Source organism: Taeniopygia guttata, chromosome 24 (genome assembly GCF_048771995.1).
Source record: "Taeniopygia guttata chromosome 24, bTaeGut7.mat, whole genome shotgun sequence".
NCBI classification, from domain to species: Eukaryota; Metazoa; Chordata; class Aves; order Passeriformes; family Estrildidae; genus Taeniopygia; species Taeniopygia guttata.
This window is the reverse complement of record NC_133049.1, coordinates 5,920,611-5,938,894: the sequence shown is the minus strand read 5'-3', so window position 1 is coordinate 5,938,894 and position 18,284 is coordinate 5,920,611.

The following is an 18,284-nucleotide window of genomic DNA, read 5'->3' as shown; positions in this document are numbered from 1 at the left end:
TGTGAATTGCATTTTTGGTGGATTTCTGGAAGGATGAGGAAGGAAAGGAGCCCTGAGCTGTTGTAGGAGGGGTTTGCTGGTGTTCCACATGGAAATTGTGCTGTTCCACCTAAACTGCCCCGTGTGAGCCGTTCTGTGCAGCAACAGTGACCTCCCCTGGGCAGGAGGAGCTGCCTGTGCTGGGGCCCGACAGATCCAGAATGGGATTGTCACCCCGTCCCAAATGGGATTGGTCACCCCCTCCTAAATGGAATTATCACCTCATCCCAAATGGGATTGTCACCCCGTCCCAAATGGGATTGGTCACCAAATCCCAAATGGAGTTGGTCACCCAATCCCAAATGGAATTGGTCACCCCATCCCAAATGGAATTATCACCCAATCCTAAATGGGATTGGTCACCCAATCCCAAATGAAATTATCACCTCATCTCAAATGGAATTGGTCATCCAATCCCAAATGGAATTATGACCCAATCTCAAATGGAATTGATCATCCAATCCCAAATGGAGTTTGTCACCCATTCCCAATTGGAAGTGATTACCCAATCCTAAATGGAATTATCACCCAATCCTAAATGAAATTATCACCTCATCCCAAATGGAATTGATCACGAAATCCCAAAGGCGTTGCAGCACTTCCCAGCTTTCCAAATAACTCAGGATCAAACTTTTTATTCATCACTTATCTGACAGAGATTTTCACCAGTCTATGCTGCACAAATATCCAGATAAAAGTTTAAATTTGGAGGCCAAATAAGCATGGAAAGACAAAAGAGACAAATCTTATTGTTATTGTAGCATTTTGATAGATCTTCCTTTGGGTGCTCCTCATTTAATCCATTTTTCACTTAGAAAGTTTTTTATTCAGGCAACCAAAAAATCTCAGATGTTTCCCTTATTTTTTTGGTTGTTTATTTTTCTCTTTCTCTTTCTGATTTCTTTGCCAAAGCAAACTTTGAGGAGTCATCTGCTGTGGTTTCAAAGGCAGCCTGTGTGTGCTTCCTCAGCTGATCAGTGCTGGGTTCTTAGCAGAGCACCTAAAATGTGAGATGGAGAGGAAATTCAGAGGAGAATTCAGCCCTGAATTCAGCCCTGCTGTTGGATGCAGCTGATGAAGTCAAACCTGCTGGTGGCTGCAGTGAGGACTTTGCTGAGCTCTGAATAATTTTGATTTTGTGGTGTTGGAGGGGCTGAGTGACAGAAACTGCTCTGCATTTGCAGCAGTGTGGACTCATGTCAGAGCATGGCTGGATTTAATTTGTTTTCAGCAATCAGGGAATCCTCTTTCATTTTTCTCGAGCTCTTCCTCATTCCCCAGCTGAGTCACCCTGGCTCTAGTGGGGGAGATTTCCTCGTTCTTGCAGAGGCTGGGATGAGAATTCCATGATAAAACTGCCCTTCCTCCAGGGCTGGAAATGGCAAATGGCTCTCCACACATGTCCTGTTACCTCACTGCCCCTTGGAAATCGGAATATTTTTATTTTTAGCCACAATTATTTTTAGCAGCCAAGGGAGGGAACTGAGTGGTTTAAGATGTTTCATCCTGCCGAGTCCCAGGGCCACGTTCCTGTTTAATTTTAATGGGAATGCTCAAAGTTCCACCTCCCCAGAACAGGGCTCAGGGATGTTTGTTCTTGGCATTATTTTTCATCCCTTCATCCTGATGCCTCTGGAAACAAAGTGCACTCAGCTCTGAGTTCAGAAATGAGTGGTGATGGAGGAATAATGCTTCTTCTCCCTCAGGCTGGACGGGCTGCATGGAGGCAGACAGAAAAAATGGGAATTAAACCCATGGGGCTTTTGGGGTTTTGCTCTTGAGATGAAAACCAGACATTTGTGCAGAGGAATTGGCCACATCCATTTGTGTGGGCACTGAAATAAATGTTAATGTTATATTTGCAAACTCTGCAAGGCACTGATGGTTCATCTTTCAAACAAATAACCTTCAGCTGGGGAGTGCTGGCATCCACTGCAGCTCCAGGGTGAAAGGATTTCCAAGCTCAGCACTTTCTATTCCTTCTGAAATGCAGATTTTTTTTTTTACCTGAAGTGGTTTGGGAATTTCTGTGCTGTTATTTGGGTTGAAGGAGATCGAAGCAGAAAGCACGGGGGAAAATGGCAATAATTAGGTTTGGCTTTTGAGACATGTTGTAAAATATTTTTTGTGAAAATGAAACTGAATTTTAATTTGTGACGAGTGAAAAGCAAAAAAAATCAGGTCAAGAAAATCGAGAGGGAGGAAGAAAAAATGCTGGGTTTATATCCCGGGTTGTGTCACTAGATGGTGCTGGGAATCAGACCAAAGGAAACCCTCGGCAGAAAAAAAAACCAACTTCAGATTCCAAACAAGCCCAGCAAAAAGGGAAATAGAGGAGAGGGAGTGGGAATTTAATGTTGGAACAAATCTGACATCTGAGCGCTTCCCTGTGGTTTAAAACGTGCAGAATATGGCAGAAATACAATTTTTAAATGCTTTTCCCTCCTTGCAAGGTTGATGTCTCAAACATTTGTGTTGGTTTCCGACAGGGAGCTGCGACAAAAATGGGGTGGAAGGAACAGGGCAGAAAATGGAGCTGGTTGGGCTCAAAGGCCTCACAGAAAGTGGGATTTAAATGAGAAAATTGTAGAACTCAAAGGCCTCACAAAAAGTGGGATTTAAATAAGAAAATTGTAGAACCCACCAGGGCCACGTGGCACAGGAAATGTCCCCTTTTTGTGTCCCTGCAGCTTAATTAAATCTAATTTAATTTAGCTCTATCCACACCCAAACCAGGTTTGAGCAGAGCTGAGGCCTAGTCGTGGTTCAGAAGAGGATAAACTCCAATTTAGGATGCTCAGGGTTAACAATTTGGGAGCTGGAGCCACAAAAGCCACATTTTTTTTTGGAGTCTGGGTGCTTGCGTTTCTCCATTTACAGTTGGGTGTTTTTAAGGATCATTTCTCTGCTTTGTTGCTGCAATACAATGCCGTGGCCTGCAGCCAGGCCAAACAGGCTCCTTCCAGCTCTTGCACAAGAAATGTTGTTATACAATATTGTTCTATTTTATCCTCACCTCCGAATTCCTGCCCCTGGCAGGCTCCAGCCCTCGGGATCTGCTCTTCTCTTCAGGGCCTCAAAGCTCTTTTCTGACTTAACTCAATTTTTGCATGTGGACAAAATGGGGAATTTGGGTCCCAAACATCTAATTTTTTCCCTTTTTTTTTTTTTTTTGCAATTCCCTCCCCTCATTCGTGTCCTGCCCATGTTGGGGTGGTTGAACAGTGCTTTTATTCTGTTTTTTTCTCCTTTTCTGCCCATCTCAGAGAATGTCCCAGCAGCACAGAAGGTTCCTCCCTGTCAGGTTTGATCCCCTGGCCTGGCAGGGATTCAGGGAAGCACTTAAATCAGGAATTTCAGGGCTGGCCTGACATTAACCACGAGTTGCTGCAGTCTGAGCTGGGCCCCTCACACCTTTTTTTTGTTCCTAAATATTCTCAAATATTCCATGGAATTCCTTGGTGCAGCAGCTGTGGGAGTGGAGCTGGTGTTGGGTTTGCTCTCCAGGGAGATATGGTGAAAATCTGAGATTTTCAGGCACAGAAAATCTGAAAATCTCCGATTTTCTGTGCCTGAAAAGCTGAGCACCTCACAGGGACCCAAGTGTGGCGGGAACAAAAAATTTGGTGATGCTCCACTGGGTCATAACAATATAAATAGCAAATTATTTTATCTATAAATAGCAAATTATTTATAGTAAATATAAACTATAAATTTAAATTATATAAATTTAATAAAATAATATAATTTATAAATTAGTATGATAGATAGTATAAACTGATATTAAATATAATATTTATATTAAATACAATATTGATATTAAATATAAGCTCCAAAGTGCCTAGATTAAAGCAGGACTTCCAGAGTGAGCTGTGAGGGAAATATTTCAGTTATTCACAATTTTATTTCTGTATAATTCAGTCCCTTGCTGCTGAATTTCTTCCTTGATGGGGATTTGAATCACTTGTAATAATCCCCAATCAATAATTTGCCAGAAACTTTCTGTTCCTACAGCCAAACCCTCTGCAAAGCTCTCATCCCAAAGCAAAAATCAATATTCCTAAATACCTGCGTGTCAGGGAGTCTGCAGCCTGTTATTCAGCCAGGGCAGCTGAATAAAACCAGAATTAAGGTGACTAAAACTAGAATTAAAGTGAATAAACAGAATTAAAGAGAATAAAACCAGAATTAAAGTGAATAAAACCAGAATTAAAGTGAATAAAACCAGAATGAAGGTGAATAAAACCAGAATTAAGATTTATAAAACCAGAATTAAGATGAATAAAACCAGAATTAAGATGGGCCAAACTGCCGCTGCTCTGTATCGAGGTTGGCAGCATGAAAATTTGCTTATTTGGGGTTAATAATTAAAGCCGTACACAAGTGGGGAGAAGAAAATAAAGGCCCTAAATTCATTTTTACTCCTCTGAAAGCCACGAACAACAATGGGGTTTAATCTGGGGTCAGGTTTCAGAGCCCTTTTCCCATCCACCCAGATTATATTTCACTGCCAGTGGCCTCCATCCAAATTCCTTCAGCATCAGGGAAAAAACTCCCACTGAGGCCACTTAACTCAGCCCTAGCTGCAGAAAAATGGGGAGAAATTATTTTACTGAGGTGTAAAAACGCTGCTTATTCTGTGTGTGGTTGGACATGGGGACAGAAAAAAGCCACAGAAAATAAGGGTTTGGAGATTTGTGGGGAAAAACAGGTGAGGGGTCCCCAAATCTGCTCCTGGAGGGATGGCAAAGGTCAGGATTGTTGTCATGGCTTGGAAAATTATTATACCTTGCCTGAAAAAGGAGTAAAAATATTGTTATTCCTTATCCTCAACCTCAAACAGTCGCTTGGAATGGATAAATAATTTTGATTTCAAGAGAAGCACAAAGCAAACCCCAAATATTTTCAGTAGAAATTGAATTTATTGGGATTCTGGCTGGTCTGAGAGGATGCAGCAAATTAAAAAAAAAAAAAGACCCTGCTCTTATGGTCAAGATTCAAATGAATGATACCCCAAATTCATTCTGAAATTGGATCTTTACATAATAACCCTGAATAAGAGCAGAACCCTGCAAAACAACCCTGTCAAACTTCCGAGCTATTTGACTTGTTAAATGTTGTGTATTTTATTGCCTTTTTGGTTTTCTTTGGTAATTGTGACAGCTGATATTTACCTCAAAATAAGGAAGTACATCCTGTTAATCAGCAGGGCTGAGAAATGTATTCAGAGGCATTAAATTCCTTTGTAGGGGGATAAAGGAATCTCCAAGAGTGGTGTGTGTGCCCAGCTCGGTTGGGACAGAATTTGAAAAGCCAGGCCTTTGTTTCACTGAGCTGAGGCACGAAATTTCAGGAGAAACACCTCACCAAAGCCAGATTGCTGCTTTTAAATAGATATATTTTACAGAAATGTGTGAGAGATTTCCTTGGGATTATCCCTGCTTTCATTTGCTTGAGCCATGAACAAATAAATGATGGCTCTGTCAGCTTTTGGGGATCAGCCTCTCTGCCCAAACCAGTCCAACCTGGGCATTGTTTGGGTTGGTTTCCTGCTACGTGTTTGTTTTGGTTTTGTTTTTTTTTAAAATTATTATTATTTTTATTCTTCTCCAGCACTCAGTTCCCATGAAAGTGCCAACAGCTTCCCCTCCTTGCTGGGAGTTAATATTTCATTAGCATAAATCATTCTGTGTCTTCTGGAGTCTGACCTAATTTCTCCATGGCTGCAAAGCTGCATCTCAGCCTTCCTTGCTGGGGAAATTCAGCACCACTTCCTTCTGCTAAATCCCTAAAATCCCTGCCATGAAAAATTTAACTCTTTAACATCAGGGATTTCACCTTTTATTTAGCAAAATCCTTTTACCTGAGGCACAGAAAAATGGGAGCACGCTCCTGAAAACCTGAGATTTTAGGGCCAGAGGATAGAAATACCCATTAAAAAAAGGTGGATGGAAAAAGAGGATGGAAATACCCATTAAAAATACCCCCCCCCCCAAAAAAAAAAAGTTACATTCTCATAAAAAAGGTTCATAACTCTCACTTCAAACCATAGACTGAGCTGTTAAAATTAAGGAATCCCTGATTCCAGCAGGGCTTTGCACAATGAGTGCTGAATTCCTGCAGGAAGCGGCATCTTGCTCCCAAAAAATGACATTATGATGCAATTTTCTAGGCTATGCATCTGGCTGAGGGTGAGTTTGGGTAGGGAAATGAGAAAAATGCAAAAATACAGGTGTTGCTTGGAATTTGCTCCTCTTTATCCAGGGTTAAGAGGCTAATGGAAAACACAATTCACACAAGGGGGATCTTGGCTAAAAAAAAATAAAAAATGGCAAATAATTAAATATTTACCCAGTGAGAGAAATGCCAATTGCCAGGTTAAATATGCAGGTTCTTTGTTATCATTCCTATAATTCCGGGACAAAAAATCAGAGCTGAAGGAGGAGCAAATACCCAGGAAAAGCTCTCCACCTGTGCAAAGCCAGAGGGGACTTGCCCACCTGGAGAGCAGTGACCCCCAGGAACACTGGGATTAATTCCCATCCCTTCCCACCCCAATTTTAACCTGGTCCAAGTCAAGTTTTATGTGGGATTTATGCCTAAGAGCCACCAAAACCTAAAGGTTTTTTTTTTCTAGTATTCAACACGAGCTCCAGTGAGTGGTGGATGCTCTAAAATTTGGTGCTGAATGGAATTTTCTAGAGGAAATTTGTCAGATCTCTGGGTTAGTCACAACCTTGAGAAGGGCAGAACCAGATGAGAAGAATCCTCAAATATTTGTTGTTTTTAAATTTTTTTTTCCTGATTTGTTTCCCCCTAAATCCCCTATTTTGATGTAGAAATAATTTTAAAAATGACATCAAAAATCTGTGTCCTGGTGCTGGGAGATGCCACCTGAGGGGGTGACAGCTTTTCATGACTCTGCATTCATGCAAATAAATCTTCAGAGAGAAACTGCTGTTCCTTGGAACCCCATTTCAATTTGCATTTCCTCTCCAGAAGCAGAGAGGAAGTGATGAAATCAGCAGAACTCACTGAGGGAACTGTTCCATTGCTCCTGATCCAAACCTGCCCCGATTTTAACATTTCAGAGCAGTTTTCCTGTGGTTTTCCTGTGGCTGAGATGGTCAGTTCTGCCCATCTGATTCCTTGCAGGAGAAGACACATGGAAAATAAGGCCATAATTCATATTATTATCTTAAATATTTAAAAATCCCCAATCTGATCCTCAGTGATAGGCTTGAGATTAGCAGGATTAAATAAAACTCCGTGTTTTTCATATTTGTAGTCTATTCTTAAACCTCAAACCCACTCGAGCTCATGTTTGCAAGTCCTTCCCTGCAGCTGAAGTCCCCGGATTTGCCTTTTTTAGAATTAATTACAGAAATACTCTCACCCACTCGATTGCAGGTGCTGCTTCTTGAAGAGAAATGTTAAATGTCAAAAATTTGAAAATAAACCAGAACAGTTGGAAGGAGGGGAAAAAATGAAAAATCTTGGAGGCTCAGGCCTGGCAATGAAGTAGCACAGAGATATTTCAGTTTTTCACCTATTTCTCTCAAAGTGTTGTTAATTTGCTCCTGATTGAGCAAATCCTACATTTCCTGCAGGACAAGTGGTGGGTTTTAGGGTGAGTCACATCCAAAGGTCCAGAAAAAAGGAATGGTCCCCATAAAACAGGGCCCAGGCAGAAAAATCCCCATAAAACACGTTTTGTCCTGCCTGGCTGACTTCATTCCCTGCAGGGCTCTCTTCTGTTAACAGGGTGAATGTTTGGGCAAAAGCTCCAAAATTGGATTATTTTCTCTGGTCCTGGGAGCTGTGTTAATATTATTGGAGGTTTCTGATGGAACTTAGGTTTGGTTTAGGGGTTCTGTGTGGTGGTAAAGTTGTTTTTTTAAACTTGTGTTTTTAAAGAAAGACTTAATTTCTTGTTGTTTGGTTTTAAGGCAGTTTATTGTAAGTTATTTAAAAGATTTCTTTCTTTTGGTTAGTAGCTTAGGTAGAGGCATACACGCTTTTGACACCCTCTCTGTCTGCTGTTTCTTTTTTTTTTTCCCCACTCTTTGTTGTTGTTATCTTTTATATGGTATATTTTGTGATAAATGTCTATAGGTTTTAAAAAATATTTATTATTTATATTAAATGGTGCTTTTTTATTTTAAACTAATTTATGAGTGCTAATATTATTAAGAATATGGAGGTAAGGAAGAAGAAAGAGAAGGAATAGGATTGGCTTACATTTTTTTATTTTAAACTTTTTGACTCTTATGTATAGAATAAAAACCCCCCCTGTATAGGTGCTAAAACTCTTTTGTATACTATTAATTTTTTTTTTTTTGGTAACTATTTCTACTATAATATTTAAACTTTTGTGACTTTTTGGGGTTTTTTTTTTGTAAAGTTGGTAAATTTTTTTATGGTTTAAACTTAAAATTACAGTTGTTTTTAGCTGCTTTCTAGGTCCTAAATGCTTTTGACTAGGGCTTGGAACTTCCAAAAATGTCTGAGGGACATTTTGAGTTCCAGCAGGTTTCATTCTCTGTTCTCCCTCAGAAAATACAGGGCAGAGCCAAAGTCTCCTCTTATTTGGGAGCTGCTGCTGGAGAAAAACTCCAGGTAGAGCTTTGAAATGAAGTTTAATTAATAAATTAACTTCCTCCTGAACAACTCCTGGGGTCCAGCCATGCCTGGCTCTGTCTTTTCCCAAATCTTAAAGAATTTTGAGAGGTGGCTGAAATGTGGCTGAAATCTCTCTCCCATTTAACCATGCCCAGCCTGAATGGAAATGGAAAAATAGGATTTGGTGCTTTTCAAATAGGATTTGGTGCTTTCAGCCTCTCAGTTCCTAGAACCACACACAGCAGCACTGACTCTTCACCCTCGTGAAGGGTTTGCAGGATAAAATTTGTTGGGTTAAAATGCACCAAAAAAAATTAATTAACCATCTCTGTCACAGGAGCAAAGTGATTTTAAAACTTCAGGTGTTTTACTGGATATTGTTGTTATGGGAGGAAAGAATTTCAGTGGTGCCATTTTCTGGTATCTCAGAACGGACTGGTTTTCACAAAAAGCAGATTTTTTGCTTCCTGTGTCCTGAGATTTTCAGGGAGATGTTAAAATCTATGTCAGAATTTTGAAAAGATGCACATATTTAGCAATATTAAAAAAACAGTTTTCACTTAATCCCTGAGCCTTGACCTGGATGCTCTGTCAATCTGTGTTTGGTTGGCTTTATTTGGTTAATTTGAGTTGTTTTGGTTTTTTTGGGTTTTTTTTCAGACAGAAAAATCAAAAAAGCTCATTCATTTTCTGAGTAGTCAGTGGTTTAATGGCAGGATGGGATTTATTGCTGTGCTTTGGCTGTTTCTGCCTCACTGAAAAATCTGAAATGTTCCATTTGCTGCGGCTGCCGAGAAAATCCATCGAGTGTTGACAAAGCTTGGAAGGGAAACTGAAAAACAACATTTTTCCTGATATGAAAATATTCAGCACCTCAACTCATTTGTGTATTGGCTCCTAATGTTTCATTTAGAAGTTGCAAAGCCAGAGGAAACATCAGAATAAATGAGTCACAATATTTTTACAATATCGAGAGCTTTGGCTGGGAAAGTCCACGTTTACCTCACTTGCAGCAACCGATGGTTGAAACAGCACAATCTGATTTGTTTTGGTTTGTTTTGTGTTTTCTTTTTTTTTTCTTTTTCCTCTGATGTTATCAGAACAGAAAACTCCATGCAAATTTTGGAGAGCCCTCAGCAGAATGTAGATATCCGTGCCCTGACCTCGCACCTTCCAAAGGTTGCAGAGAAATTAATTATTGCTGAAAACAGGCAAAGCTTTTTTTTTTTTTTTTGCTGTCTGCCAGGATTTAGGGAATTTTCCCTTTTTCCATGTGAGAAAAATCTGCTCTGCTCCATCCTCTCTGCAGCTGAGCACGAGGTGCTGTTTTTCCCAAGAGTGCACAGGATGATAGGCTTGGAAAATTGGTGTTCTGCAGCCAAGTGTTTCCCATACTTGGCAAATTCTCCCCAAAAAAGTGTTTTTTTAATCCCTGAATTTATTCACCTGGCCACAGCCTGCACTCGTGATGGACTTGAGCTCACTGCCTGTAATTGGGAGGGAATAAATTATTTTAACATTTTTTAAGGTGTGATCAAAACCACAGGATCTGCCCTTCTATCAAGAGAAAGCACCTTAAAATCCATTTTTTTTTTTTTTAAGTCATCTGGCCCTGTCTAATAGGAAAAGAAAAAAGACTCCAAAAAAACAACCACAAATATGTCTCAATATTTGGGCTTAGGTCTCCCAAAATGTGACATTTGCAGTTACAACCAGTGCTGGTGTAAAAGTGGACAGGTCCCAGCATCATCCAAAGAGAATTTGGGTTCCAGGGGACATCTGGGATTTTCCTTGGATGCTGAGACCTTCCAGTGCCATCAGGGCACGGAATTGCAAGGGAAAACCTGGTTTATTTTTAATGCCTGCAGAATTTATTTCCACTTTTGCCCACGTGCATTGTAATTTCCCCTCGTTTTCTGGTATCCCTGCGAATATGACATGTTGTAGAGCATGGAAAGACAGAAAGGATTCCTGCAATTTGTGTTTATTTCCTGATATTTTCTAGTGGTTTGGTTTTTTTTCCCAGAAAAAAATATTTTCCTAGAAAATATCAGAAGTGGTAAACCAGGTTTGTTCCAGTCTTGTTTTATTGTTTTTTTTTACTAATTCAGCATTTCGTGTGAAGGGAAATCCCCAAATTCTCCTTGCAGAACTTGGATATTCCAACAAAAAACCCACCTGCGAGTGAAAACGAGCATTTAACTGTGATAGCCACAACACTTGAGGTTCCTACACCTCACACTGAGTGTAATAATTGAATTTAATCTGATTTTTTTGGTGATTTGGGTCACCCAGGGTTGCAGGAGTGGCAGTGCAGAGGCGAGCAGGAGCTGAATGAATTTTGGCAGCCCCAGCTCACGTTGCAGGTGAGGATTCCTGAGGCCAGACTCCCTGGCAAGGTAAAACGTCCCTCATTAGTCTTTCCCTGGCTCAAAGCACCTTCAGAGGTGAAATTGTGTGGAAAATAAATAACTGCAGAGTGTGCAGAGCTGTTGACAGGCGAACAAAGGGGAGAATTAAATGGAAAATTAAATGCCTTCATTGGTTCTTTCAGGAGAATCATCAAGTTCAGTTCTAGCTGGTTTCTCTACCTCGATTAAACACAATTAAAATCACCCAGTGAGAGCTCCAGGCACTCAGAGTGGGGAATTTTCACAGCTGAGCCCTCCAGAGGGAAAACCCTTATTTTTTCCTCTTTATTTTTATCATTTTTGTGCATCTGGAGTAGAAGAAAACACCCTTATCTCTCTCTGCCCTGCAAGAGAGGAGGGAGATTATCCAAAAATCTGTCGAAATGATGGTTAGGGAGCAATCAGAATTTTAAATGGGAATGTCTGGTTTGAACATTTTTTTCAGATACATTCTTTGCTGCTGATGTTGCTGCCATGATAATGAAGCTTTTAAACATCCGCTGTGTTTTATATCTCCTTTTTTTAAAACAAAAAAATTCATTTGGGTTAAAGGAAAAGTTGGCAGGCAGAATGGGCTGACAGAAAATTCATGTCTGCAGAGGGAATTTCTGCTTTAAGGGGGTATTTTATAAAATGTGTCATAAATCTGCCTGTGAGTCCTGACCAAAAAATCAGAGCAGAATTCTCTGTTTGCCCCAGGATGCTGCTCTTACATCACATCTTTGCTGTTGATGCACTTTCCTTTTTTTAAAATCATTATTTACGGGATGGAATGAGGGGAAAACCAGGTTGTTCCTGATTTATTTTTTTGAGAAATGAATAAATAACTGAAAAATAAATAAATAAAATAAATAAAATTATTTATTTCCCCCGATTTTACGATTTAATCCGCAGCAGCAGGGAGGGGACCAGCAGATGGCAGCTTCACCCAAGGAATGCACATCTTTTAAGATTAAATTCCCAGATAAATGCTGACTGCAAAACTTTTGCTTTTAGTTCAATGATGGCTTTTGCTTGAGCTTTGTCGTTCATTTGGAGTTTGTTGTTTGCCATTTGGAGTTTTGGGTTGGTCGTGCTGCATTTTGGGGACAGTGACAGTGAGGAGGAGGAGGAGGAGGAGGAGGAGGAGTCTCTCGCTGGGGTCATGGGGATGCTCTGGCTCAGTGCTGCTGTGGGTTCAGTGGGTTTCTGACACAAACAGGGATTGTTTATGTCAGAAATTCCAGTTCAGATGATGTCCAACACCCCTGCATCCCAGGCTGGGTCTGTTTATGTCAGAAAATCAAGTTCAGGTGATGCCCAACACCCCTGCACCCAAGGCTTAGTTTGTTTGTGTCAGAAAATCGAGTTTAGATGCTGTCCAACACCCCTGCATCCCAGGCTGGGTCTGTTTGTGTCACAAAATCCAGTTTAGATGCTGTCCCACACCTCTGCATCCCAGGCTGGGCTGGCTCGGACGTTCTGAGCCGAAAGCTTTGCTCTGCAGGAGCTGCAGATCACATTTCCCCAAGCCCTGAAAAGGAGCTGCAGCTTTCCCCTCAGAGCAGGAGCTGCATTAGACACAAAAATGCCACTTTGCCTCATGCCCTTCTCTCTCTGACTGTTCCAGGGCAGACAAGCAGGTGACTGAACGTGCTGGGGCTGCTTTTTGCTGCCAAGAATTTGCTGGTTTGATCCAACACTGCCCCAGTACCAGCAGAAATGGAAGGGGGAATGCATGGAGTGAATAAAACACAAATTTTTTCCCTATTTCCCCTCTCCCCCAGCTTCCTCAAGGACCAAGCAGAGAACGAATCTGAAGCAGAGATGAGCTGAGCTCTGGGGTCAGTCCCGCAGGTAGAGCTGTCCAACCCCTCACACTCCTCATGTCCTGGGAAAAGTAAACGTCCTGAGCTTTTCAGAGGCAGCTGCACCCTCAGGGGGCTTTCCCAGAGGTTTGGAGGAGAGCACAGAAAAGTAAATGAAGCGAGGGGAGCTGCTGTGTACACTCAGAGCTCGCTATTGTTCTCTGCACCCTCTGCCCGCTCCTCCGCAGGGATTCGGGGCAAGGCAGGCAGGAGATGCTGCCAAAGCTGTGGGTCCCGTTCCCCCTCGAAATTCGGGGGAAAATGTGCTCAGAGAGTGCTCTCGACGTGGTTGTTTTCCAGAAGGTGCCAGACAAAGGGGACTCGGCTTTCCTTGTGATTCACTTTGGGTTTGAACCTTTGCCTTGGTGGCAGAGTCAAAATTCGTGTGCTGAATGAAGCAGGTGGAAGCAGCTTGATTTTCTGAGCTGATAGTGGAATATCAAGCACCCTTGGCTTGGAGAAATGCTGGGTGTTGGGTTTTGGCAAGCCTGGGGCAATAACTGAGTGGGAAAGGAGGTGCTGGAGCCCCTGGATTGCTGTGCTGAGTTGGGCACAATGTGCCAAGGGTGAATGTGGCTTTTCCAGAAGGGTGTGAGGTGGGTTTGTCCCACTGTGTGAGCTGAGCACACGAAATGTGAGCTCTAAAACGCCTTCCTAGGACCTGCCTTGGTGTGCATCCAGTCACAAGCGCCGTTCTCAGAAGCTGAATTCATGTCAGCAGTAACAGGAATTTGGAATGAAAGCCTCTTCTGCGAATGGTGAATGTAGGGCGTGAGAAGCAGCGCTGAGCTGGTGTTACACACCTTCCCTGCCCCTCTGTTCTGCTCTGCGAGGAGAAAGAGGCCTTGAAAAACCCCTTAAAACCCTGCTGGGCTTTGGCAGGCTCGGCAAAGAGGGAGCAAATTTTGGGCAAAAATAAATCTTCTGTCCATTCAGTGCAGGATGGGCAAAATCTGTGAGCCCAGAGGGAACATGGAACTTTCTGCTGTGTTTATTTCCCACCTCAGGGGTTTGGGAATCCAGGGATTCCCTCTGGCTGCCCTGGGACCCTGGCAGGGGTCAGGAACCCCCCTGGACAGAGCCCCCAGAGACACTGGCTGTGATCTCTGCCCATGGAAAAGAGTTTTCAATCTTACAGGATCAATTACCAGCTCTGAGTGTTTGATATGAGTAATAATTAGGTGTGGCATGGGTGCAAAAGTAAAATTTTAGGATTCTAGATGAGGGGTCCAAAGGGGACAAGATGGAGGAAATTGGGTGTGCCTTGTCCTTTTTCTCCTTCTTCATGCCCTCCATGTTTCACTGTGGTGTTGGCATTTTTCTGTTGGTTCAGGCTGGGGACACACTGTCCAACGTAGGTGACAGATATTGGCACGTTATTGTAAATCCAGCACAGGTAGTTTGTGGTATTTAATGTTTGTACCATCCCACTGAGGGCAGAGCCCCACACGCTGCCCTGCAGGACAGAGCTGCGGCAGGGCAGCAGAACATGTTAGAGATAAACAGAATAAACAGCCTTGAAACCAGCACAGACCAATTATGGCTTCTGCTTTGGCAGCGGGGCTGACAGACAGAGACTTTTTGCAATTTCGGAATCATCAATACCTCAGATTCTGACAAGGCTGCCCTGAGGACTCCCCCTGGCAGCTCCCAGAGCCATTTCAGTGAGAGCCTTAATCCTGTTTTCCCTCCGTGAATCATTTGTGAGCAGCGATTGATTTCTGTCAGCGCCAGGGGTTTGTTTTTGGGGCGGCTCTGTGCCCGTGATTTCCCAGCAGATGTTTTTGGGTGGCTGCTGTGCCCCGGGTGTGCTGCTGAGCACAGGCTCTGCCAGCCAAAAAATCACCAGGGTGATGCTGCTGTAGGTGGGGAACTTACAGAGGCGCTGCTGCCCCTTCTCCTTCCAACCCAGGTGCTTTAGGAACCTCTCTGATGGAATTTAGGTTTGGTTTAGGGCTTTTGTGTGGTGGAAAAGTTTCTTTTTTAACTTGTGTTTCTAAATATTTTTTTTGTTTGGTTGTTTTTTTTTGTTATTGGTATTGTTTGGTTTTTAGGCAGTTTATTGTGAGTTATTTAAAAGATTTTTTTTTTTGGTTACTGTGGTTTGGTTAGTAGCTTAGGTAGAGGCCCACACACTCTTGACACTTTCTCTGTTTGTTGTTTTGTTTTTTTCTCCCCCCACCCCTGGGTTGTTACTAGTTTTTATATAGTATATTATGTGTTAAATGTTTATACGTTTTTTTAATACTTGTTATTTATATTATATGGTGCCTTTTAATTTTAAACTAATTTATAAGTGCTAACATCATTAAGAACATGGAGGTAAGGAAGAAGAAAGAGGAGGAATAGGATTGGTTTCTATTTTTCTATTTTAAATTTTTTTACTCTTATGTATAGAATAAAACCCCCCCGTACAGGTGTTAAAACTCCCTTGTACAATACTAAAAAATTCTTCCCTCTACTCTGTGACTACTTCTACTATAATATTTAAACTTTTGTGACTCCTTGCAAGGTTGGTAAATAATTTTATGGCTCAAACTCAAAATCACAGCTGTTTGCTAGGGTATCAAATGCTTCTGACCTGGGCCTGGAACTCCAAAAATGTCTGAGGGACATTTGGAGTTCCAACACCTCTCAGGGAATTTCAGAATTCACACCAAACAGTGCCATAAATATTTCTATATTCTGAAATGTTTCCATCTCCTTAAATCTATAAGACGTGCTGGGGTGGTTCTGCATCTGTTTTTTGGAGAGGGTGGAGCAGTCACATCTTGGAGATCAGGAATGGACCAGATCATTTCCTAAGGATAAAAAATCCTGGGGAAATCTCTTCTAGTACTTGGTGTGTGTTAAAAACCCCACAAGTACTTGCTGATGGGAAATTCTCACCTCTCTAAGTGCAGACAAATATGGTTGAATTGGATATTTTTTATTTTCTCTTTACTCCAGAACTCAGAATTTTCTTGAGGATGTTTAGAAATATCTTCACTCAGGCAGGGTTCTGAAGGGTTTCCCACTTAAAAATTCATATTATTTCCTTTGTGCCTGATGTAAAGGGTAATTTATTGTGTGAAAAGATCCAAGTAATAACCCTGGAGGGGACCTGGGACCTGCCAGGATCAGGTCCTGGCTGCTGCGAGGGCTCTGGTGGTTTATTCTGCCCAGGGACTTCGTCTCCAGTGCTGAGCACACACCAGGGCTGCATCATTTGTTCCTTATCAAAGCTGAGGAATGAATCAGAACTCGTTTCAGAGGGCGCAGTGGGAGGTGTGAGGCTGATATCAATATTAAAAAACGAAAGAAGAAGAAGAAAAAAACCCAAGAAAACTCAGCTTGTTGCACCACGCTCGTTTCAATGTTAATTATGGGACTGAAAAAAAAGGGTGATGCACTTCTTGGGAAGCACAGGACCAGCAGGACCTTGCTCACAAGGCTGGCCCCAAAATTTGGCCTCTGCTCCTGGGCCTAGTACAGATTTTTTCTGTGACTTTGAGCAAAGCCTTTTTGCTGTCTGATCACCTCATCCATCCCAGAGTGAGGAGCTTGCTGCTTTACTGCTTTAGTCTCCTGCCAGGAGAGCTGAGGGGTGGGATTGGGGTGGCCCAGAGCCCAGGGAGTTCACCAGGGCACGGGTGATGTTCCTAAATCAGCTGGCTGGAACACGTCCAGCCTCTCTGAGCTCTGCTTCGGGGTGGTTTCCTGCAATATTTTCCCTTTCAGTATCAAGCTACAAAGTCAAGGCACAGATTGTAGAATTTGTGATCTGAAATAACAAATCCTTCCCAGTCTTATGTCAGATTTGGTTGCCTTAAATGAGACTCAGATTCCATTTCCATTTGGTTGCCTTAAATGAGACTCAGATTTCCATTTCCTCTATTTTCTCTCTTGATTAGGAAAGGAGTGTGAGAACCTTTTCTAGGCACGGTTGCCCTCTAAACTCATCCAAAGATCCACTTATTAATTTTTGTGTTCTCAAGGTAAATGTTTGTGTTTGCAGACCACAAAGCTTTCTGAAATATCAAACTACTCCTTATATATTCCTACCTCTCGTAAGGATTGAAATGCTAATATTGACTTGTTTAAAAACAAAGGAAAATAAACCTCACACCCCACAACAACAACAAAACCCAACACTTCTGTCAACAGCATTAATCCACTCTGGGGAGAAAAATCTCTGATTCCCTGGAGCTGGGCTGGTCAGACAACATCAAAGAGCTGAGGGAGTGAATTAAAGCTCAGGTTCAGATTGATAGAAAATCATTGGGATATTTCTGTTTGTCACCCAAAATTCTTGCAGGGCCAGACCAGACCAAGCAGAGCCAGCTCTTGGTTTTAGTTCCCCTTAAGAGCAGCATCAGCTCAGAGGATAAATCCCTTTTTTGCAGAGAGCTGAGCTGCAAGATCACCAAAAATCTGCTTTCTCTCCATCCCTTCACCCTTCACCTGCACTGCTGGGCTGAGGAGAAGCAGTGCAGGAGGGATGGGGGTGGATGAAGGGTTTGCCATGAAAAAAGGGGAAGGATGAATGGTCTGCAACAGTTTTGAGGCTCCACTTATTTACAGACCTAAAGCTGATAGTTTATATTCATTCACACTCACATTTATAAACCTGAATCATGAATTACAGAGTTTTCAGAGGAAGAGGCCAATATGATGTTTCTGATCTTTCTCTCTGCTTTTGTCTCTTCCTTTGCACCTCATAAATAAATGGTCCCTATCTAAATTGCATTTATCAAATGCATTAAATGAGGAAAAATTCATATTTTTACTTTGCTTGGTGTGGGGTGATGTGGCTCTTTATATCTTAATGTACAATTGAAGTTACTTTTTGGAGAGCGATTCTTTGTTAAGCACATCAAAAGTTAATCTAGAAACCATGTGTAAAATATGGAAATGGATTATTATCAGCCACAAAAACAGTTTTATCTGAGGAAAACATGCCCCTTTTCTGCAACTTCCTCGTTTTAGATGTTTATTACAATAAGACTTTATCTGCCTGGCTTTGTATTTTTAAAGTATCGATGTAAAGACCTCAAAACCGGTTTAATCCTAAGTTATTTCATGTTACCCACAGCTTTTCTAAGCTGAATTAAAGCACAGTTAAGGGCAGGATGATAAGCACATATAGATTCTTTTAATATGAGTCTGTATATTTACTTTGGGCTATGAAGCAATCTGCCTTCAGCTGCACTCCAGCCCGGCTGTGTGCAAAGCTCAGCCTGTGCAGAGCCCAAATGTGCACAGAGAGAGTTCTCAGGGTGAAAAACCAGCCCAGAGTCCTGCCTGAACCCTTCATTTCAGGCTCTGGCCAGCTAGGAGGAAAAGAAAATGATCTGGTAAATAGCAAAAGCATTAAATGTACCTG